Source organism: Lissotriton helveticus, chromosome 4_1 (assembly GCF_964261635.1).
Source record: "Lissotriton helveticus chromosome 4_1, aLisHel1.1, whole genome shotgun sequence".
Lineage (NCBI taxonomy): Eukaryota > Metazoa > Chordata > Amphibia > Caudata > Salamandridae > Lissotriton > Lissotriton helveticus.
The window spans coordinates 1,554,279,369-1,554,299,947 of record NC_136063.1 but is presented as its reverse complement, the minus strand read 5'-3'; positions in this window follow the sequence as shown (position 1 = coordinate 1,554,299,947).

Genomic DNA, 20,579 nt, shown 5'->3' with positions numbered 1-20,579 from the left:
AGTGTTTTGGAGAAAATCAGAGCAAAAAAAGTTTTTGCCTTTTTGCTCACTATCATGTTTTCGGTGGCCTGTTTGGGGGGGTTCCTGGTGTTTGTGGGTGGGTTTTGGGGCCTGGGAGCAACGCTGGCACAGTCTAATTTTGATTGCATTTGTTTTCCAGGACATCCATGGTGGAAAAGTAGAGTTATGACCTGGCTGCACAGCACGTTTGGACAGAATTGAAAGAAGGCCAAAAAATATTCTAAGTATGAGATTATCCATTTTTGCTTTTTGCCTGTTTGGGGTGGTTGTGCTTTTTTGCGGGTTGGTTGGTGGGTCTTGGGGCATTGCTGGGAAGGTGTAATACCGGATAAAAGTGTTTTGTAGAAAATCCTTGAGGAAAAGCGTTTTTGCATTTTCTGACATTTCGCTCACTACAGCATTTTTGGGGGCCTGTTTGAGGGGCTTCCTGGTGTTTGTGGGTGGGATTCGGGGTCTGGGAGCACTGCTGGGTATGGATAGTTTTGATAGCAAGAGGTTTGAAGAAAATCCATGGAGGCAGAGGGGAGTTAGGGCCTTGCTGCAGAGCGCGCGCGGAGTGATTTTGGAAATTTCCCCAAAAGTGACTAAGTCCCCATTTTTGTACTTTTGCTTTTTGGCTGTTTGGGGGTCTTCTACTTGTTTCCGCCTGGGTTGACGGCTCTGGGGCCATTGCTGGGAAGGTCTAGTACCGGATAAAAGTGTTTTGGAGAAAATCAGAGCAAAAAAAGTTTTTGCCTTTTTGCTCACTATCATGTTTTCGGTGGCATGTTTGGGGGGGTCCTGGTGTTTGTGGGTGGGTTTTGGGATCTGGGAGCAACGCTGGCACAGTCTAATTTTTATTGCATTTGTTTTCCAGGACATCCATGGTGGAAAAGTAGAGTTATGACCTGGCTGCACAGCGCGTTTGGACAGAATTGAAAGAAGGCTGAAAAATATTCTAAGTATGAGATTTTCCATTTTTGCTTTTTGCCTGTTTGGGGGTGTTGTGCTTTTTTGCGCGTTGGTTGGTGGGTCTTGGGGCATTGCTGGGAAGGTGTAATACCGGATAAAAGTGTTTTGTAGAAAATCCTTGAGGAAAAGCGTTTTTGCATTTTCTGACATTTCGCTCACTACAGCATTTTTGGGGGCCTGTTTGGGGGGCTTCCTGGTGTTTCTGGGTGGGTTTCGGGGTCTGGGAGCACTGCTGGGTATGGATAGTTTTGATAGCAAGAGGTTTGAAGAAAATCCATGGAGGCAGAGGGGAGTTAGGGCCTAGCTGCAGAGCGCGCGCGGAGTGATTTTGGAAATTTCCCCAAAAGTGACAAAGTCCCCATTTTTGTACTTTTGCTTTTTGGCTGTTTGGGGGTCTTCTACTTGTTTCCGCCTGGGTTGACGGCTCTGGGGCCATTGCTGGGAAGGTCTAGTACCGGATAAAAGTGTTTTGGAGAAAATCAGAGCAAAAAAAGTTTTTGCCTTTTTGCTCACTATCATGTTTTCGGTGGCCTGTTTGGGGGGGTTCCTGGTGTTTGTGGGTGGGTTTTGGGGCCTGGGAGCAACGCTGGCACAGTCTAATTTTGATTGCATTTGTTTTCCAGGACATCCATGGTGGAAAAGTAGAGTTATGACCTGGCTGCACAGCACGTTTGGACAGAATTGAAAGAAGGCCGAAAAATATTCTAAGTATGAGATTATCCATTTTTGCTTTTTGCCTGTTTGGGGTTGTTGTGCTTTTTTGCGGGTTGGTTGGTGGGTCTTGGGGCATTGCTGGGAAGATGTAATACCGGATAAAAGTGTTTTGTAGAAAATCCTTGAGGAAAAGCGTTTTTGCATTTTCTGACATTTCGCTCACTACAGCATTTTTGGGGGCCTGTTTGAGGGGCTTCCTGGTATTTGTGGGTGGGATTCGGGGTCTGGGAGCACTGCTGGGTATGGATAGTTTTGATAGCAAGAGGTTTGAAGAAAATCCATGGAGGCAGAGGGGAGTTAGGGCCTTGCTGCAGAGCGCGCGCGGAGTGATTTTGGAATTTTCCCCAAAAGTGACTAAGTCCCCATTTTTGTACTTTTGCTTTTTGGCTGTTTGGGGGTCTTCTACTTGTTTCCGCCTGGGTTGACGGCTCTGGGGCCATTGCTGGGAAGGTCTAGTACCGGATAAAAGTGTTTTGGAGAAAATCAGAGCAAAAAAAGTTTTTGCCTTTTTGCTCACTATCATGTTTTCGGTGGCATGTTTGGGGGGGTCCTGGTGTTTGTGGGTGGGTTTTGGGGTCTGGGAGCAACGCTGGCACAGTCTAATTTTGATTGCATTTGTTTTCCAGGACATCCATGGTGGAAAAGTAGAGTTATGACCTGGCTGCACAGCGCGTTTGGACAGAATTGAAAGAAGGCTGAAAAATATTCTAAGTATGAGATTTTCCATTTTTGCTTTTTGCCTGTTTGGGGGTGTTGTGCTTTTTTGCGGGTTGGTTGGTGGGTCTTGGGGCATTGCTGGGAAGGTGTAATACCGGATAAAAGTGTTTTGTAGAAAATCCTTGAGGAAAAGCGTTTTTGCATTTTCTGACATTTCGCTCACTACAGCATTTTTGGGGGCCTGTTTGGGGGGCTTCCTGGTGTTTCTGGGTGGGTTTCGGGGTCTGGGAGCACTGCTGGGTATGGCTGGTTTTGATAGCAAGAGGTTTGAAGAAAATCCATGGAGGCAGAGGGGAGTTAGGGCCTAGCTGCAGAGCGCGCGCGGAGTGATTTTGGAAATTTCCCCAAAAGTGACAAAGTCCCCATTTTTGTACTTTTGCTTTTTGGCTAATTGGGGGTCTTCTACTTGTTTCCGCCTGGGTTGACGGCTCTGGGGCCATTGCTGGGAAGGTCTAGTACCGGATAAAAGTGTTTTGGAGAAAATCAGAGCAAAAAAAGTTTTTGCCTTTTTGCTCACTATCATGTTTTCGGTGGCCTGTTTGGGGGGGTTCCTGGTGTTTGTGGGTGGGTTTTGGGGCCTGGGAGCAACGCTGGCACAGTCTAATTTTGATTGCATTTGTCTTCCAGGACATCCATGGTGGAAAAGTAGAGTTATGACCTGGCTGCACAGCACGTTTGGACAGAATTGAAAGAAGGCCAAAAAATATTCTAAGTATGAGATTATCCATTTTTGCTTTTTGCCTGTTTGGGGTGGTTGTGCTTTTTTGCGGGTTGGTTGGTGGGTCTTGGGGCATTGCTGGGAAGGTGTAATACCGGATAAAAGTGTTTTGTAGAAAATCCTTGAGGAAAAGCGTTTTTGCATTTTCTGACATTTCGCTCACTACAGCATTTTTGGGGGCCTGTTTGAGGGGCTTCCTGGTGTTTGTGGTTGGGATTCGGGGTCTGGGAGCACTGCTGGGTATGGATAGTTTTGATAGCAAGAGGTTTGAAGAAAATCCATGGAGGCAGAGGGGAGTTAGGGCCTTGCTGCAGAGCGCGCGCGGAGTGATTTTGGAAATTTCCCCAAAAGTGACTAAGTCCCCATTTTTGTACTTTTGCTTTTTGGCTGTTTGGGGGTCTTCTACTTGTTTCCGCCTGGGTTGACGGCTCTGGGGCCATTGCTGGGAAGGTCTAGTACCGGATAAAAGTGTTTTGGAGAAAATCAGAGCAAAAAAAGTTTTTGCCTTTTTGCTCACTATCATGTTTTCGGTGGCATGTTTGGGGGGGGTCCTGGTGTTTGTGGGTGGGTTTTGGGGTCTGGGAGCAACGCTGGCACAGTCTAATTTTGATTGCATTTGTTTTCCAAGACATCCATGGTGGAAAAGTAGAGTTATGACCTGGCTGCACAGCGCATTTGGACAGAATTGAAAGAAGGCTGAAAAATATTCTAAGTATGAGATTTTCCATTTTTGCTTTTTGCCTGTTTGGGGGTGTTGTGCTTTTTTGCGGGTTGGTTGGTGGGTCTTGGGGCATTGCTGGGAAGGTGTAATACCGGATAAAAGTGTTTTGTAGAAAATCCTTGACGAAAAGCGTTTTTGCATTTTCTGACATTTTGCTCACTACAGCATTTTTGGGGGCCTGTTTGGGGGGCTTCCTGGTGTTTCTGGGTGGGTTTCGGGGTCTGGGAGCACTGCTGGGTATGGCTAGTTTTGATAGCAAGAGGTTTGAAGAAAATCCATGGAGGCAGAGGGGAGTTAGGGCCTAGCTGCAGAGCGCGCGCGGAGTGATTTTGGAAATTTCCCCAAAAGTGACAAAGTCCCCATTTTTGTACTTTTGCTTTTTGGCTGTTTGGGGGTCTTCTACTTGTTTCCGCCTGGGTTGACGGCTCTGGGGCCATTGCTGGGAAGGTCTAGTACCAGATAAAAGTGTTTTGGAGAAAATCAGAGCAAAAAAAGTTTTTGCCTTTTTGCTCACTATCATGTTTTCGGTGGCCTGTTTGGGGGGGTTCCTGGTGTTTGTGGGTGGGTTTTGGGGCCTGGGAGCAACGCTGGCACAGTCTAATTTTGATTGCATTTGTTTTCCAGGACATCCATGGTGGAAAAGTAGAGTTATGACATGGCTGCACAGCACGTTTGGACAGAATTGAAAGAAGGCCAAAAAATATTCTAAGTATGAGATTATCCATTTTTGCTTTTTGCCTGTTTGGGGTGGTTGTGCTTTTTTGCGGGTTGGTTGGTGGGTCTTGGGGCATTGCTGGGAAGGTGTAATACCGGATAAAAGTGTTTTGTAGAAAATCCATGAGGAAAAGCGTTTTTGCATTTTCTGTCATTTCGCTCACTACAGCATTTTGGGGGCCTGTTTGGGAGGCTTCCTGGTGTTTCTGGGTGGGTTTCGGGGTCTGGGAGCACTGCTGGGTATGGATAGTTTTAATAGCAAGAGGTTTGAAGAAAATCCATGGAGGCAGAGGGGAGTTAGGGCCTAGCTGCAGAGCGCGCGCGGAGTGATTTTGGAAATTTCCCCAAAAGTGACAGTCCTCATTTTTGTACTTTTGCTTTTTGGCTGTTTGGGGGTCTTCTACTTGTTACCGCCTGGGTTGACGGCTCTGGGGCCATTGCTGGGAAGCTCTAATACCGGATAAAACTGGTTTGGACAAAATCCATGAGGAAAAAGGTTTTGCTTTTTCTGACATTTCGCTCAATGTAGTATTTTCGGGGGCCTGTTTGGGGGGCTTCCTGGTGTTTGTGGGTGGGTTTCGGGGTCTGTGAGCACTGCTGGGTATGGATAGTTTTGATAGCAAGAGGTTTGAAGAAAATCCATGGAGGCAGAGGGGAGTTAGGGCCTAGCTGCAGAGCGCGCGCGGAGTGATTTTGGAAATTTCCCCAAAAGTGACAGTCCTCATTTTTGTACTTTTGCTTTTTGGCTGTTTGGGGGTCTTCTACTTGTTACCGCCTGGGTTGACGGCTCTGGGGCCATTGCTGGGAAGGTCTAGTACCGGATAAAAGTGTTTTGTAGAAAATCCATGAGGAAAAGCGTTTTTGAATTTTCTGACATTTCGCTCACCACAGCATTTTTGGGGGCCTGTTTGGGGGGCTTCCTGGTGCTTCTGGGTGGGTTTCGGGGACTGGGAGCACTGCTGGGTATGGATAGTTTTGATAGCAAGAGGTTTGAAGAAAATCCATGGAGGCAGACGGGAGTTAGGGCCTAGCTGCAGAGCGCGCGCGGAGTGATTTTGGAGATTTCCCCGAAAGTGACTAAGTCCCCATTTTTGTACTTTTGCTTTTTGGATGTTTGGGGGTCTTCTACTTGTTTCCGCCTGGGTTGACGGCTCTGGGGCCATTGCTGGGAAGCTCTAATACCGGATAAAACTGGTTTGGACAAAATCCATGAGGAAAAAGGTTTAGCTTTTTCTGACATTTCGCTCAATGTAGCATTTTCGGGGGCCTGTTTGAGGGGCTTCCTGGTGTTTGTGGGTGGGTTTCGGGGTCTGGGAGCACTGCTGGGTATGGATAGTTTTGATAGCAAGAGGTTTGAAGAAAATCCATGGAGGCAGAGGGGAGTTAGGGCCTAGCTGCAGAGCGCGCGCGGAGTGATTTTGGAAATTTCCCCAAAAGTGACTAAGTCCCCATTTTTGTACTTTTGCTTTTTGACTGTTTGGGGGTCTTTTACTTGTTTCCGCCTGGGTTGACGGCTCTGGGGCCATTGCTGGGAAGCTCTAATACCGGATAAAACTGGTTTGGACAAAATCCATGAGGAAAAAGGTTTTGCTTTTTCTGACATTTCGCTCAATGTAGTGTTTTCGATGGCCTGTTTGGGGGGGGTCCTGGTGTTTGTGGGTGGGTTTTGGGGTCTGGGAGCAACGCTGGCACAGTCTAATTTTGATTGCATTTGTTTTCCAGGACATCCATGGTGGAAAAGTAGAGTTATGACCTGGTTGCACAGCGCGTTTGGACAGAATTGAAAGAAGGCCGAAAAATATTCTAAGTATGAGATTATCCATTTTTGCTTTTTGCCTGTTTGGGGGTGTTGTGCTTTTTTGCGGGTTGGTTGGTGAGTCTTGGGGCATTGCTGGGAAGGTGTAATACCGGATAAAAGTGTTTTGTAGAAAATCCATGAGGAAAAGCGTTTTTGCATTTTCTGACATTTCGCCCACTACAGCATTTTTGGGGGCCTGTTTGAGGGGCTTCCTGGTGTTTGTGGGTGGGATTCGGGGTCTGGGAGCACTGCTGGGTATGGATAGTTTTGATAGCAAGAGGTTTGAAGAAAATCCATGGAGGCAGAGGGGAGTTAGGGCCTAGCTGCAGACTCGCGCGGAGTGATTTTGGAAATTTCCCCAAAAGTGACAAAGTCCCCATTTTTGTACTTTTGCTTTTTGGCTGTTTGGGGGTCTTCTACTTGTTTCCGCCTGGGTTGACGGCTCTGGGGCCATTGCTGGGAAGGTCTAGTACCGGATAAACGTGTTTTGGAGAAAATCAGAGCAAAAAAAGTTTTTGCCTTTTTGCTCACTATCATGTTTTCGGTGGCATGTTTGGGGGGGGTCCTGGTGTTTGTGGGTGGGTTTTGGGGTCTGGGAGCAACGCTGGCACAGTCTAATTTTGATTGCATTTGTTTTCCAGGACATCCATGGTGGAAAAGTAGAGTTATGACCTGGCTGCACAGCGCGTTTGGACAGAATTGAAAGAAGGCTGAAAAATATTCTAAGTATGAGATTTTCCATTTTTGCTTTTTGCCTGTTTGGGGGTGTTGTGCTTTTTTGCGGGTTGGTTGGTGGGTCTTGGGGCATTGCTGGGAAGGTGTAATACCGGATAAAAGTGTTTTGTAGAAAATCCTTGAGGAAAAGCGTTTTTGCATTTTCTGACATTTCGCTCACTACAGCATTTTTGGGGGCCTGTTTGGGGGGCTTCCTGGTGTTTCTGGGTGGGTTTCGGGGTCTGGGAGCACTGCTGGGTATGGCTAGTTTTGATAGCAAGAGGTTTGAAGAAAATCCATGGAGGCAGAGGGGAGTTAGGGCCTACCTGCAGAGCGCGCGCGGAGTGATTTTGGAAATTTCCCCAAAAGTGACAAAGTCCCCATTTTTGTACTTTTGCTTTTTGGCTAATTGGGGGTCTTCTACTTGTTTCCGCCTGGGTTGACGGCTCTGGGGCCATTGCTGGGAGGGTCTAGTACCGGATAAAAGTGTTTTGGAGAAAATCAGAGCAACAAAAGTTTTTGCCTTTTTGCTCACTATCATGTTTTCGGTGGCCTGTTTGGGGGGGTTCCTGGTGTTTGTGGGTGGGTTTTGGGGCCTGGGAGCAACGCTGGCACAGTCTAATTTTGATTGCATTTGTTTTCCAGGACATCCATGGTGGAAAAGTAGAGTTATGACCTGGCTGCACAGCACGTTTGGACAGAATTGAAAGAAGGCCAAAAAATATTCTAAGTATGAGATTATCCATTTTTGCTTTTTGCTTGTTTGGGGTGGTTGTGCTTTTTTGCGGGTTGGTTGGTGGGTCTTGGGGCATTGCTGGGAAGGTGTAATACCGGATAAAAGTGTTTTGTAGAAAATCCTTGAGGAAAAGCGTTTTTGCATTTTCTGACATTTCGCTCACTACAGCATTTTTGGGGGCCTGTTTGAGGGGCTTCCTGGTGTTTGTGGGTGGGATTCGGGGTCTGGGAGCACTGCAGGGTATGGATAGTTTTGATAGCAAGAGGTTTGAAGAAAATCCATGGAGGCAGAGGGGAGTTAGGGCCTTGCTGCAGAGCGCGCGCGGAGTGATTTTGGAAATTTCCCCAAAAGTGACTAAGTCCCCATTTTTGTACTTTTGCTTTTTGGCTGTTTGGGGGTCTTCTACTTGTTTCCGCCTGGGTTGACGGCTCTGGGGCCATTGCTGGGAAGGTCTAGTACCGGATAAAAGTGTTTTGGAGAAAATCAGAGCAAAAAAAGTTTTTGACTTTTTGCTCACTATCATGTTTTCGGTGGCATGTTTGGGGGGGTCCTGGTGTTTGTGGGTGGGTTTTGGGGTCTGGGAGCAACGCTGGCACAGTCTAATTTTGATTGCATTTGTTTTCCAGGACATCCATGGTGGAAAAGTAGAGTTATGACCTGGCTGCACAGCGCGTTTGGACAGAATTGAAAGAAGGCTGAAAAATATTCTAAGTATGAGATTTTCCATTTTTGCTTTTTGCCTGTTTGGGGGTGTTGTGCTTTTTTGCGCGTTGGTTGGTGGGTCTTGGGGCATTGCTGGGAAGGTGTAATACCGGATAAAAGTGTTTTGTAGAAAATCCTTGAGGAAAAGCGTTTTTGCATTTTCTGACATTTCGCTCACTACAGCATTTTTGGGGGCCTGTTTGGGGGGCTTCCTGGTGTTTCTGGGTGGGTTTCGGGGTCTGGGAGCACTGCTGGGTATGGATAGTTTTGATAGCAAGAGGTTTGAAGAAAATCCATGGAGGCAGAGGGGAGTTAGGGCCTAGCTGCAGAGCGCGCGCGGAGTGATTTTGGAAATTTCCCCAAAAGTGACAAAGTCCCCATTTTTGTACTTTTGCTTTTTGGCTGTTTGGGGGTCTTCTACTTGTTTCCGCCTGGGTTGACGGCTCTGGGGCCATTGCTGGGAAGGTCTAGTACCGGATAAAAGTGTTTTGGAGAAAATCAGAGCAAAAAAAGTTTTTGCCTTTTTGCTCACTATCATGTTTTCGGTGGCCTGTTTGGGGGGGTTCCAGGTGTTTGTGGGTGGGTTTTGGGGTCTGGGAGCAACGCTGGCACAGTCTAATTTTGATTGCATTTGTTTTCTAGGACATCCATGGTGGAAAAGTAGAGTTATGACCTGGCTGCACAGCGCGTTTGGACAGAATTGAAAGAAGGCTGAAAAATATTCTAAGTATGAGATTTTCCATTTTTGCTTTTTGCCTGTTTGGGGGTGTTGTGCTTTTTTGCGGGTTGGTTGGTGGGTCTTGGGGCATTGCTGGGAAGGTGTAATACCGGATAAAAGTGTTTTGTAGAAAATCCTTGAGGAAAAGCGTTTTTGCATTTTCTGACATTTCGCTCACTACAGCATTTTTGGGGGCCTGTTTGAGGGGCTTCCTGGTGTTTGTGGGTGGGATTCGGGGTCTGGGAGCACTGCAGGGTATGGATAGTTTTGATAGCAAGAGGTTTGAAGAAAATCCATGGAGGCAGAGGGGAGTTAGGGCCTTGCTGCAGAGCGCGCGCGGAGTGATTTTGGAAATTTCCCCAAAAGTGACTAAGTCCCCATTTTTGTACTTTTGCTTTTTGGCTGTTTGGGGGTCTTCTACTTGTTTCCGCCTGGGTTGACGGCTCTGGGGCCATTGCTGGGAAGGTCTAGTACCGGATAAAAGTGTTTTGGAGAAAATCAGAGCAAAAAAAGTTTTTGCCTTTTTGCTCACTATCATGTTTTCGGTGGCATGTTTGGGGGGGTCCTGGTGTTTGTGGGTGGGTTTTGGGGTCTGGGAGCAACGCTGGCACAGTCTAATTTTGATTGCATTTGTTTTCCAGGACATCCATGGTGGAAAAGTAGAGTTATGACCTGGCTGCACAGCGCGTTTGGACAGAATTGAAAGAAGGCTGAAAAATATTCTAAGTATGAGATTTTCCATTTTTGCTTTTTGCCTGTTTGGGGGTGTTGTGCTTTTTTGCGCGTTGGTTGGTGGGTCTTGGGGCATTGCTGGGAAGGTGTAATACCGGATAAAAGTGTTTTGTAGAAAATCCTTGAGGAAAAGCGTTTTTGCATTTTCTGACATTTCGCTCACTACAGCATTTTTGGGGGCCTGTTTGGGGGGCTTCCTGGTGTTTCTGGGTGGGTTTCGGGGTCTGGGAGCACTGCTGGGTATGGATAGTTTTGATAGCAAGAGGTTTGAAGAAAATCCATGGAGGCAGAGGGGAGTTAGGGCCTAGCTGCAGAGCGCGCGCGGAGTGATTTTGGAAATTTCCCCAAAAGTGACAAAGTCCCCATTTTTGTACTTTTGCTTTTTGGCTGTTTGGGGATCTTCTACTTGTTTCCGCCTGGGTTGACGGCTCTGGGGCCATTGCTGGGAAGGTCTAGTACCGGATAAAAGTGTTTTGGAGAAAATCAGAGCAAAAAAGGTTTTTGCCTTTTTGCTCACTATCATGTTTTCGGTGGCATGTTTGGGGGGGGTCCTGGTGTTTGTGGGTGGGTTTTGGGGTCTGGGAGCAACGCTGGCACAGTCTAATTTTGATTGCATTTGTTTTCCAGGACATCCATGGTGGAAAAGTAGAGTTATGACCTGGCTGCACAGCGCGTTTGGACAGAATTGAAAGAAGGCTGAAAAATATTCTAAGTATGAGATTTTCCATTTTTGCTTTTTGCCTGTTTGGGGGTGTTGTGCTTTTTTGCGGGTTGGTTGGTGGGTCTTGGGGCATTGCTGGGAAGGTGTAATACCGGATAAAAGTGTTTTGTAGAAAATCCTTGAGGAAAAGCGTTTTTGCATTTTCTGACATTTCGCTCACTACAGCATTTTTGGGGGCCTGTTTGAGGGGCTTCCTGGTGTTTGTGGGTGGGATTCGGGGTCTGGGAGCACTGCAGGGTATGGATAGTTTTGATAGCAAGAGGTTTGAAGAAAATCCATGGAGGCAGAGGGGAGTTAGGGCCTTGCTGCAGAGCGCGCGCGGAGTGATTTTGGAAATTTCCCCAAAAGTGACTAAGTCCCCATTTTTGTACTTTTGCTTTTTGGATGTTTGGGGGTCTTCTACTTGTTTCCGCCTGGGTTGACGGCTCTGGGGCCATTGCTGGGAAGGTCTAGTACCGGATAAAAGTGTTTTGGAGAAAATCAGAGCAAAAAAAGTTTTTGCCTTTTTGCTCACTATCATGTTTTCGGTGGCATGTTTGGGGGGGTCCTGGTGTTTGTGGGTGGGTTTTGGGGTCTGGGAGCAACGCTGGCACAGTCTAATTTTGATTGCATTTGTTTTCCAGGACATCCATGGTGGAAAAGTAGAGTTATGACCTGGCTGCACAGCGCGTTTGGACAGAATTGAAAGAAGGCTGAAAAATATTCTAAGTATGAGATTTTCCATTTTTGCTTTTTGCCTGTTTGGGGGTGTTGTGCTTTTTTGCGCGTTGGTTGGTGGGTCTTGGGGCATTGCTGGGAAGGTGTAATACCGGATAAAAGTGTTTTGTAGAAAATCCTTGAGGAAAAGCGTTTTTGCATTTTCTGACATTTCGCTCACTACAGCATTTTTGGGGGCCTGTTTGGGGGGCTTCCTGGTGTTTCTGGGTGGGTTTCGGGGTCTGGGAGCACTGCTGGGTATGAATAGTTTTGATAGCAAGAGGTTTGAAGAAAATCCATGGAGGCAGAGGGGAGTTAGGGCCTAGCTGCAGAGCGCGCGCGGAGTGATTTTGGAAATTTCCCCAAAAGTGACAAAGTCCCCATTTTTGTACTTTTGCTTTTTGGCTGTTTGGGGATCTTCTACTTGTTTCCGCCTGGGTTGACGGCTCTGGGGCCATTGCTGGGAAGGTCTAGTACCGGATAAAAGTGTTTTGGAGAAAATCAGAGCAAAAAAAGTTTTTGCCTTTTTGCTCACTATCATGTTTTCGGTGGCCTGTTTGGGGGGGTTCCTGGTGTTTGTGGGTGGGTTTGCGGGCCTGGGAGCAATGCTGGCACAGTCTAATTTTGATTGCATTTGTTTTCCAGGACATCCATGGTGGAAAAGTAGAGTTATGACCTGGCTGCACAGCACGTTTGGACAGAATTGAAAGAAGGCCGAAAAATATTCTAAGTATGAGATTATCCATTTTTGGTTTTTGCCTGTTTGGTGTTGTTGTGCTTTTTTGCGGGTTGGTTGGTGGGTCTTGGGGCATTGCTGGGAAGGTGTAATACCGGATAAAAGTGTTTTGTAGAAAATCCTTGAGGAAAAGCGTTTTTGCATTTTCTGACATTTCGCTCACTACAGCATTTTTGGGGGCCTGTTTGAGGGGCTTCCTGGTGTTTGTGGGTGGGATTCGGGGTCTGGGAGCACTGCTGGGTATGGATAGTTTTGATAGCAAGAGGTTTGAAGAAAATCCATGGAGGCAGAGGGGAGTTAGGGCCTTGCTGCAGAGCGCGCGCGGAGTGATTTTGGAAATTTCCCCAAAAGTGACTAAGTCCCCATTTTTGTACTTTTGCTTTTTGGCTGTTTGGGGGTCTTCTACTTGTTTCCGCCTGAGTTGACGGCTCTGGGGCCATTGCTGGGAAGGTCTAGTACCGGATAAAAGTGTTTTGGAGAAAATCAGAGCAAAAAAAGTTTTTGCCTTTTTGCTCACTATCATGTTTTCGGTGGCATGTTTGGGGGGGGTCCTGGTGTTTGTGGGTGGGTTTTGGGGTCTGGGAGCAACGCTGGCACAGTCTAATTTTGATTGCATTTGTTTTCCAGGACATCCATGGTGGAAAAGTAGAGTTATGACCTGGCTGCACAGCGCGTTTGGACAGAATTGAAAGAAGGCTGAAAAATATTCTAAGTATGAGATTTTCCATTTTTGCTTTTTGCCTGTTTGGGGGTGTTGTGCTTTTTTGCGGGTTGGTTGGTGGGTCTTGGGGCATTGCTGGGAAGGTGTAATACCGGATAAAAGTGTTTTGTAGAAAATCCTTGAGGAAAAGCGTTTTTGCATTTTCTGACATTTCGCTCACTACAGCATTTTTGGGGGCCTGTTTGAGGGGCTTCCTGGTGTTTGTGGGTGGGATTCGGGGTCTGGGAGCACTGCTGGGTATGGATAGTTTTGATAGCAAGAGGTTTGAAGAAAATCCATGGAGGCAGAGGGGAGTTAGGGCCTTGCTGCAGAGCGCGCGCGGAGTGATTTTGGAAATTTCCCCAAAAGTGACTAAGTCCCCATTTTTGTACTTTTGCTTTTTGGCTGTTTGGGGGTCTTCTACTTGTTTCCGCCTGAGTTGACGGCTCTGGGGCCATTGCTGGGAAGGTCTAGTACCGGATAAAAGTGTTTTGGAGAAAATCAGAGCAAAAAAAGTTTTTGCCTTTTTGCTCACTATCATGTTTTCGGTGGCATGTTTGGGGGGGGTCCTGGTGTTTGTGGGTGGGTTTTGGGGTCTGGGAGCAACGCTGGCACAGTCTAATTTTGATTGCATTTGTTTTCCAGGACATCCATGGTGGAAAAGTAGAGTTATGACCTGGCTGCACAGCGCGTTTGGACAGAATTGAAAGAAGGCTGAAAAATATTCTAAGTATGAGATTTTCCATTTTTGCTTTTTGCCTGTTTGGGGGTGTTGTGCTTTTTTGCGGGTTGGTTGGTGGGTCTTGGGGCATTGCTGGGAAGGTGTAATACCGGATAAAAGTGTTTTGTAGAAAATCCTTGAGGAAAAGCGTTTTTGCATTTTCTGACATTTCGCTCACTACAGCATTTTTGGGGGCCTGTTTGAGGGGCTTCCTGGTGTTTGTGGGTGGGATTCGGGGTCTGGGAGCACTGCAGGGTATGGATAGTTTTGATAGCAAGAGGTTTGAAGAAAATCCATGGAGGCAGAGGGGAGTTAGGGCCTTGCTGCAGAGCGCGCGCGGAGTGATTTTGGAAATTTCCCCAAAAGTGACTAAGTCCCCATTTTTGTACTTTTGCTTTTTGGATGTTTGGGGGTCTTCTACTTGTTTCCGCCTGGGTTGACGGCTCTGGGGCCATTGCTGGGAAGGTCTAGTACCGGATAAAAGTGTTTTGGAGAAAATCAGAGCAAAAAAAGTTTTTGCCTTTTTGCTCACTATCATGTTTTCGGTGGCATGTTTGGGGGGGTCCTGGTGTTTGTGGGTGGGTTTTGGGGTCTGGGAGCAACGCTGGCACAGTCTAATTTTGATTGCATTTGTTTTCCAGGACATCCATGGTGGAAAAGTAGAGTTATGACCTGGCTGCACAGCGCGTTTGGACAGAATTGAAAGAAGGCTGAAAAATATTCTAAGTATGAGATTTTCCATTTTTGCTTTTTGCCTGTTTGGGGGTGTTGTGCTTTTTTGCGCGTTGGTTGGTGGGTCTTGGGGCATTGCTGGGAAGGTGTAATACCGGATAAAAGTGTTTTGTAGAAAATCCTTGAGGAAAAGCGTTTTTGCATTTTCTGACATTTCGCTCACTACAGCATTTTTGGGGGCCTGTTTGGGGGGCTTCCTGGTGTTTCTGGGTGGGTTTCGGGGTCTGGGAGCACTGCTGGGTATGAATAGTTTTGATAGCAAGAGGTTTGAAGAAAATCCATGGAGGCAGAGGGGAGTTAGGGCCTAGCTGCAGAGCGCGCGCGGAGTGATTTTGGAAATTTCCCCAAAAGTGACAAAGTCCCCATTTTTGTACTTTTGCTTTTTGGCTGTTTGGGGATCTTCTACTTGTTTCCGCCTGGGTTGACGGCTCTGGGGCCATTGCTGGGAAGGTCTAGTACCGGATAAAAGTGTTTTGGAGAAAATCAGAGCAAAAAAAGTTTTTGCCTTTTTGCTCACTATCATGTTTTCGGTGGCCTGTTTGGGGGGGTTCCTGGTGTTTGTGGGTGGGTTTGCGGGCCTGGGAGCAATGCTGGCACAGTCTAATTTTGATTGCATTTGTTTTCCAGGACATCCATGGTGGAAAAGTAGAGTTATGACCTGGCTGCACAGCACGTTTGGACAGAATTGAAAGAAGGCCGAAAAATATTCTAAGTATGAGATTATCCATTTTTGGTTTTTGCCTGTTTGGTGTTGTTGTGCTTTTTTGCGGGTTGGTTGGTGGGTCTTGGGGCATTGCTGGGAAGGTGTAATACCGGATAAAAGTGTTTTGTAGAAAATCCTTGAGGAAAAGCGTTTTTGCATTTTCTGACATTTCGCTCACTACAGCATTTTTGGGGGCCTGTTTGAGGGGCTTCCTGGTGTTTGTGGGTGGGATTCGGGGTCTGGGAGCACTGCTGGGTATGGATAGTTTTGATAGCAAGAGGTTTGAAGAAAATCCATGGAGGCAGAGGGGAGTTAGGGCCTTGCTGCAGAGCGCGCGCGGAGTGATTTTGGAAATTTCCCCAAAAGTGACTAAGTCCCCATTTTTGTACTTTTGCTTTTTGGCTGTTTGGGGGTCTTCTACTTGTTTCCGCCTGAGTTGACGGCTCTGGGGCCATTGCTGGGAAGGTCTAGTACCGGATAAAAGTGTTTTGGAGAAAATCAGAGCAAAAAAAGTTTTTGCCTTTTTGCTCACTATCATGTTTTCGGTGGCATGTTTGGGGGGGGTCCTGGTGTTTGTGGGTGGGTTTTGGGGTCTGGGAGCAACGCTGGCACAGTCTAATTTTGATTGCATTTGTTTTCCAGGACATCCATGGTGGAAAAGTAGAGTTATGACCTGGCTGCACAGCGCGTTTGGACAGAATTGAAAGAAGGCTGAAAAATATTCTAAGTATGAGATTTTCCATTTTTGCTTTTTGCCTGTTTGGGGGTGTTGTGCTTTTTTGCGGGTTGGTTGGTGGGTCTTGGGGCATTGCTGGGAAGGTGTAATACCGGATAAAAGTGTTTTGTAGAAAATCCTTGAGGAAAAGCGTTTTTGCATTTTCTGACATTTCGCTCACTGCAGCATTTTTGGGGGCCTGTTTGGGGGGCTTCCTGGTGTTTCTGGGTGGGTTTCGGGGTCTGGGAGCACTGCTGGGTATGGCTAGTTTTGATAGCAAGAGGTTTGAAGAAAATCCATGGAGGCAGAGGGGAGTTAGGGCCTAGCTGCAGAGCGCGCGCGGAGTGATTTTGGAAATTTCCCCAAAAGTGACAAAGTCCCCATTTTTGTACTTTTGCTTTTTGGCTGTTTGGGGGTCTTCTACTTGTTTCCGCCTGGGTTGACGGCTCTGGGGCCATTGCTGGGAAGGTCTAGTACCGGATAAGAGTGTTTTGGAGAAAATCAGAGCAAAAAAAGTTTTTGCCTTTTTGCTCACTATCATGTTTTCGGTGGCCTGTTTGGGGGGGGTTCCTGGTGTTTGTGGGTGGGTTTTGGGGCCTGGGAGCAACGCTGGCACAGTCTAATTTTGATTGCATTTGTTTTCCAGGACATCCATGGTGGAAAAGTAGAGTTATGACATGGCTGCACAGCACGTTTGGACAGAATTGAAAGAAGGCCAAAAAATATTCTAAGTATGAGATTATCCATTTTTGCTTTTTGCCTGTTTGGGGTGGTTGTGCTTTTTTGCGGGTTGGTTGGTGGGTCTTGGGGCATTGCTGGGAAGGTGTAATACCGGATAAAAGTGTTTTGTAGAAAATCCTTGAGGAAAAGCGTTTTTGCATTTTCTGACATTTCGCTCACTACAGCATTTTTGGGGGCCTGTTTGAGGGGCTTCCTGGTGTTTGTGGGTGGGATTCGGGGTCTGGGAGCACTGCTGGGTATGGATAGTTTTGATAGCAAGAGGTTTGAAGAAAATCCATGGAGGCAGTGGGGAGTTAGGGCCTTGCAGCAGAGCGCGCGCGGAGTGATTTTGGAAATTTCCCCAAAAGTGACTAAGTCCCCATTTTTGTACTTTTGCTTTTTGGCTGTTTGGGGGTCTTCTACTTGTTTCCGCCTGGGTTGACGGCTCTGGGGCCATTGCTGGGAAGGTCTAGTACCGGATAAAAGTGTTTTGGAGAAAATCAGAGCAAAAAAAGTTTTTGCCTTTTTGCTCACTATCATGTTTTCGGTGGCATGTTTGGGGGGGGTCCTGGTGTTTGTGGGTGGGTTTTGGGGTCTGGGAGCAACGCTGGCACAGTCTAATTTTGATTGCATTTGTTTTCCAGGACATCCATGGTGGAAAAGTAGAGTTATGACCTGGCTGCACAGCGCGTTTGGACAGAATTGAAAGAAGGCTGAAAAATATTCTAAGTATGAGATTTTCCATTTTTGCTTTTTGCCTGTTTGGGGGTGTTGTGCTTTTTTGCGCGTTGGTTGGTGGGTCTTGGGGCATTGCTGGGAAGGTGTAATACCGGATAAAAGTGTTTTGTAGAAAATCCTTGAGGAAAAGCGTTTTTGCATTTTCTGACATTTCGCTCACTACAGCATTTTTGGGGGCCTGTTTGGGGGGCTTCCTGGTGTTTCTGGGTGGGTTTCGGGGTCTGGGAGCACTGCTGGGTATGGATAGTTTTGATAGCAAGAGGTTTGAAGAAAATCCATGGAGGCAGTGGGGAGTTAGGGCCTAGCTGAAGAGCGCGCGCGGAGTGATTTTGGAAGTTTCCCCAAAAGTGACAAAGTCCCCATTTTTGTACTTTTGCTTTTTGGCTGTTTGGGGGTCTTCTACTTGTTTCCGCCTGGGTTGACGGCTCTGGGGCCATTGCTGGGAAGGTCTAGTACCGGATAAAAGTGTTTTGTAGAAAATCAGAGCAAAAAAAGTTTTTGCCTTTTTGCTCACTATCATGTTTTCGGTGGCCTGTTTGGGGGGGTTCCTGGTGTTTGTGGGTGGGTTTTGGGGCCTGGGAGCAACGCTGGCACAGTCTAATTTTGATTGCATTTGTTTTCCAGGACATCCATGGTGGAAAAGTAGAGTTATGACCTGGCTGCACAGCACGTTTGGACAGAATTGAAAGAAGGCCAAAAAATATTCTAAGTATGAGATTATCCATTTTTGCTTTTTGCCTGTTTGGGGGTGTTGTGCTTTTTTGCGGGTTGGTTGGTGGGTCTTGGGGCATTGCTGGGAAGGTGTAATACCGGATAAAAGTGTTTTGTAGAAAATCCATGAGGAAAAGCGTTTTTGCATTTTCTGACATTTCGCTCACTAGAGCATTTTTGGGGACCTGTTTGAGGGGCTTCCTGGTGTTTGTGGGTGGGATTCGGGGTCTGGGAGCACTGCTGGGTATGGATAGTTTTGATAGCAAGAGGTTTGAAGAAAATCCATGGAGGCAGAGGGGAGTTAGGGCCTAGCTGCAGAGCGCGCGCGCAGTGATTTTGGAAATTTCCCCAAAAGTGACTAAGTCCCCATTTTTGTACTTTTGCTTTTTGGCTGTTTGGGGGTCTTCTACTTGTTTCCGCCTTGGTTGACGGCTCTGGGGCCATTGCTGGGAAGCTCTAATACCGGATAAAACTGGTTTGGACAAAATCCATGAGGAAAAAGGTTTTGCTTTTTATGACATTTCGCTCAATGTAGTGTTTTCGGGGGCCTGTTTGGGGGGCTTCCTGGTGTTTGTGGGTGGGATTCGGGGTCTGGGAGCACTGCTGGGTATGGATAGTTTTGATAGCAAGAGGTTTGAAGAAAATCCATGGAGGCAGAGGGGAGTTAGGGCCTTGCTGCAGAGCGCGCGCGGAGTGATTTTGGAAATTTCCCCAAAAGTGACTAAGTCCCCATTTTTGTACTTTTGCTTTTTGGCTGTTTGGGGGTCTTCTACTTGTTTCCGCCTGGGTTGCCGGCTCTGGGGCCATTGCTGGGAAGGTCTAGTACCAGATAAAAGTGTTTTGAAGAAAATCGGAGCAAAAAAAGTTTTTGCCTTTTTGCTCACTATCATGTTTTCGGTGGCCTATTTGGGGGGGTTCCTGGTATTTGTGGGTGGGTTTTGGGGTCTGGGAGCAACGCTGGCACAGTCTAATTTTGATTGCATTTGTTTTCCAGGACATCCATGGTGGAAAAGTAGAGTTATGACCTGGCTGCACAGCGCGTTTGGACAGAATTGAAAGAAGGCCGAAAAATATTCTAAGTATGAGATTTTCCATTTTTGCTTTTTGCCTGTTTGGGGGTGTTGTGCTTTTTTGCGGGTTGGTTGGTGGGTCTTGGGGCATTGCTGGGAAGGTGTAATACCGGATAAAAGTGTTTTGTAGAAAATCCTTGAGGAAAAGCGTTTTTGCATTTTCTGACATTTCGCTCACTACAGCATTTTTGGGGGCCTGTTTGAGGGGCTTCCTGGTGTTTGTGGGTGGGATTCGGGGTCTGGGAGCACTGCAGGGTATGGATAGTTTTGATAGCAAGAGGTTTGAAGAAAATCCATGGAGGCAGAGGGGAGTTAGGGCCTTGCTGCAGAGCGCGCGCGGAGTGATTTTGGAAATTTCCCCAAAAGTGACTAAGTCCCCATTTTTGTACTTTTGCTTTTTGGATGTTTGGGGGTCTTCTACTTGTTTCCGCCTGGGTTGACGGCTCTGGGGCCATTGCTGGGAAGGTCTAGTACCGGATAAAAGTGTTTTGGAGAAAATCAGAGCAAAAAAAGTTTTTGCCTTTTTGCTCACTATCATGTTTTCGGTGGCATGTTTGGGGGGGTCCTGGTGTTTGTGGGTGGGTTTTGGGGTCTGGGAGCAACGCTGGCACAGTCTAATTTTGATTGCATTTGTTTTCCAGGACATCCATGGTGGAAAAGTAGAGTTATGACCTGGCTGCACAGCGCGTTTGGACAGAATTGAAAGAAGGCTGAAAAATATTCTAAGTATGAGATTTTCCATTTTTGCTTTTTGCCTGTTTGGGGGTGTTGTGCTTTTTTGCGCGTTGGTTGGTGGGTCTTGGGGCATTGCTGGGAAGGTGTAATACCGGATAAAAGTGTTTTGTAGAAAATCCTTGAGGAAAAGCGTTTTTGCATTTTCTGACATTTCGCTCACTACAGCATTTTTGGGGGCCTGTTTGGGGGGCTTCCTGGTGTTTCTGGGTGGGTTTCGGGGTCTGGGAGCACTGCTGGGTATGAATAGTTTTGATAGCAAGAGGTTTGAAGAAAATCCATGGAGGCAGAGGGGAGTTAGGGCCTAGCTGCAGAGCGCGCGCGGAGTGATTTTGGAAATTTCCCCAAAAGTGACAAAGTCCCCATTTTTGTACTTTTGCTTTTTGGCTGTTTGGGGATCTTCTACTTGTTTCCGCCTGGGTTGACGGCTCTGGGGCCATTGCTGGGAAGGTCTAGTACCGGATAAAAGTGTTTTGGAGAAAATCAGAGCAAAAAAAGTTTTTGCCTTTTTGCTCACTATCATGTTTTCGGTGGCCTGTTTGGGGGGGTTCCTGGTGTTTGTGGGTGGGTTTGCGGGCCTGGGAGCAATGCTGGCACAGTCTAATTTTGATTGCATTTGTTTTCCAGGACATCCATGGTGGAAAAGTAGAGTTATGACCTGGCTGCACAGCACGTTTGGACAGAATTGAAAGAAGGCCGAAAAATATTCTAAGTATGAGATTATCCATTTTTGGTTTTTGCCTGTTTGGTGTTGTTGTGCTTTTTTGCGGGTTGGTTGGTGGGTCTTGGGGCATTGCTGGGAAGGTGTAATACCGGATAAAAGTGTTTTGTAGAAAATCCTTGAGGAAAAGCGTTTTTGCATTTTCTGACATTTCGCTCACTACAGCATTTTTGGGGGCCTGTTTGAGGGGCTTCCTGGTGTTTGTGG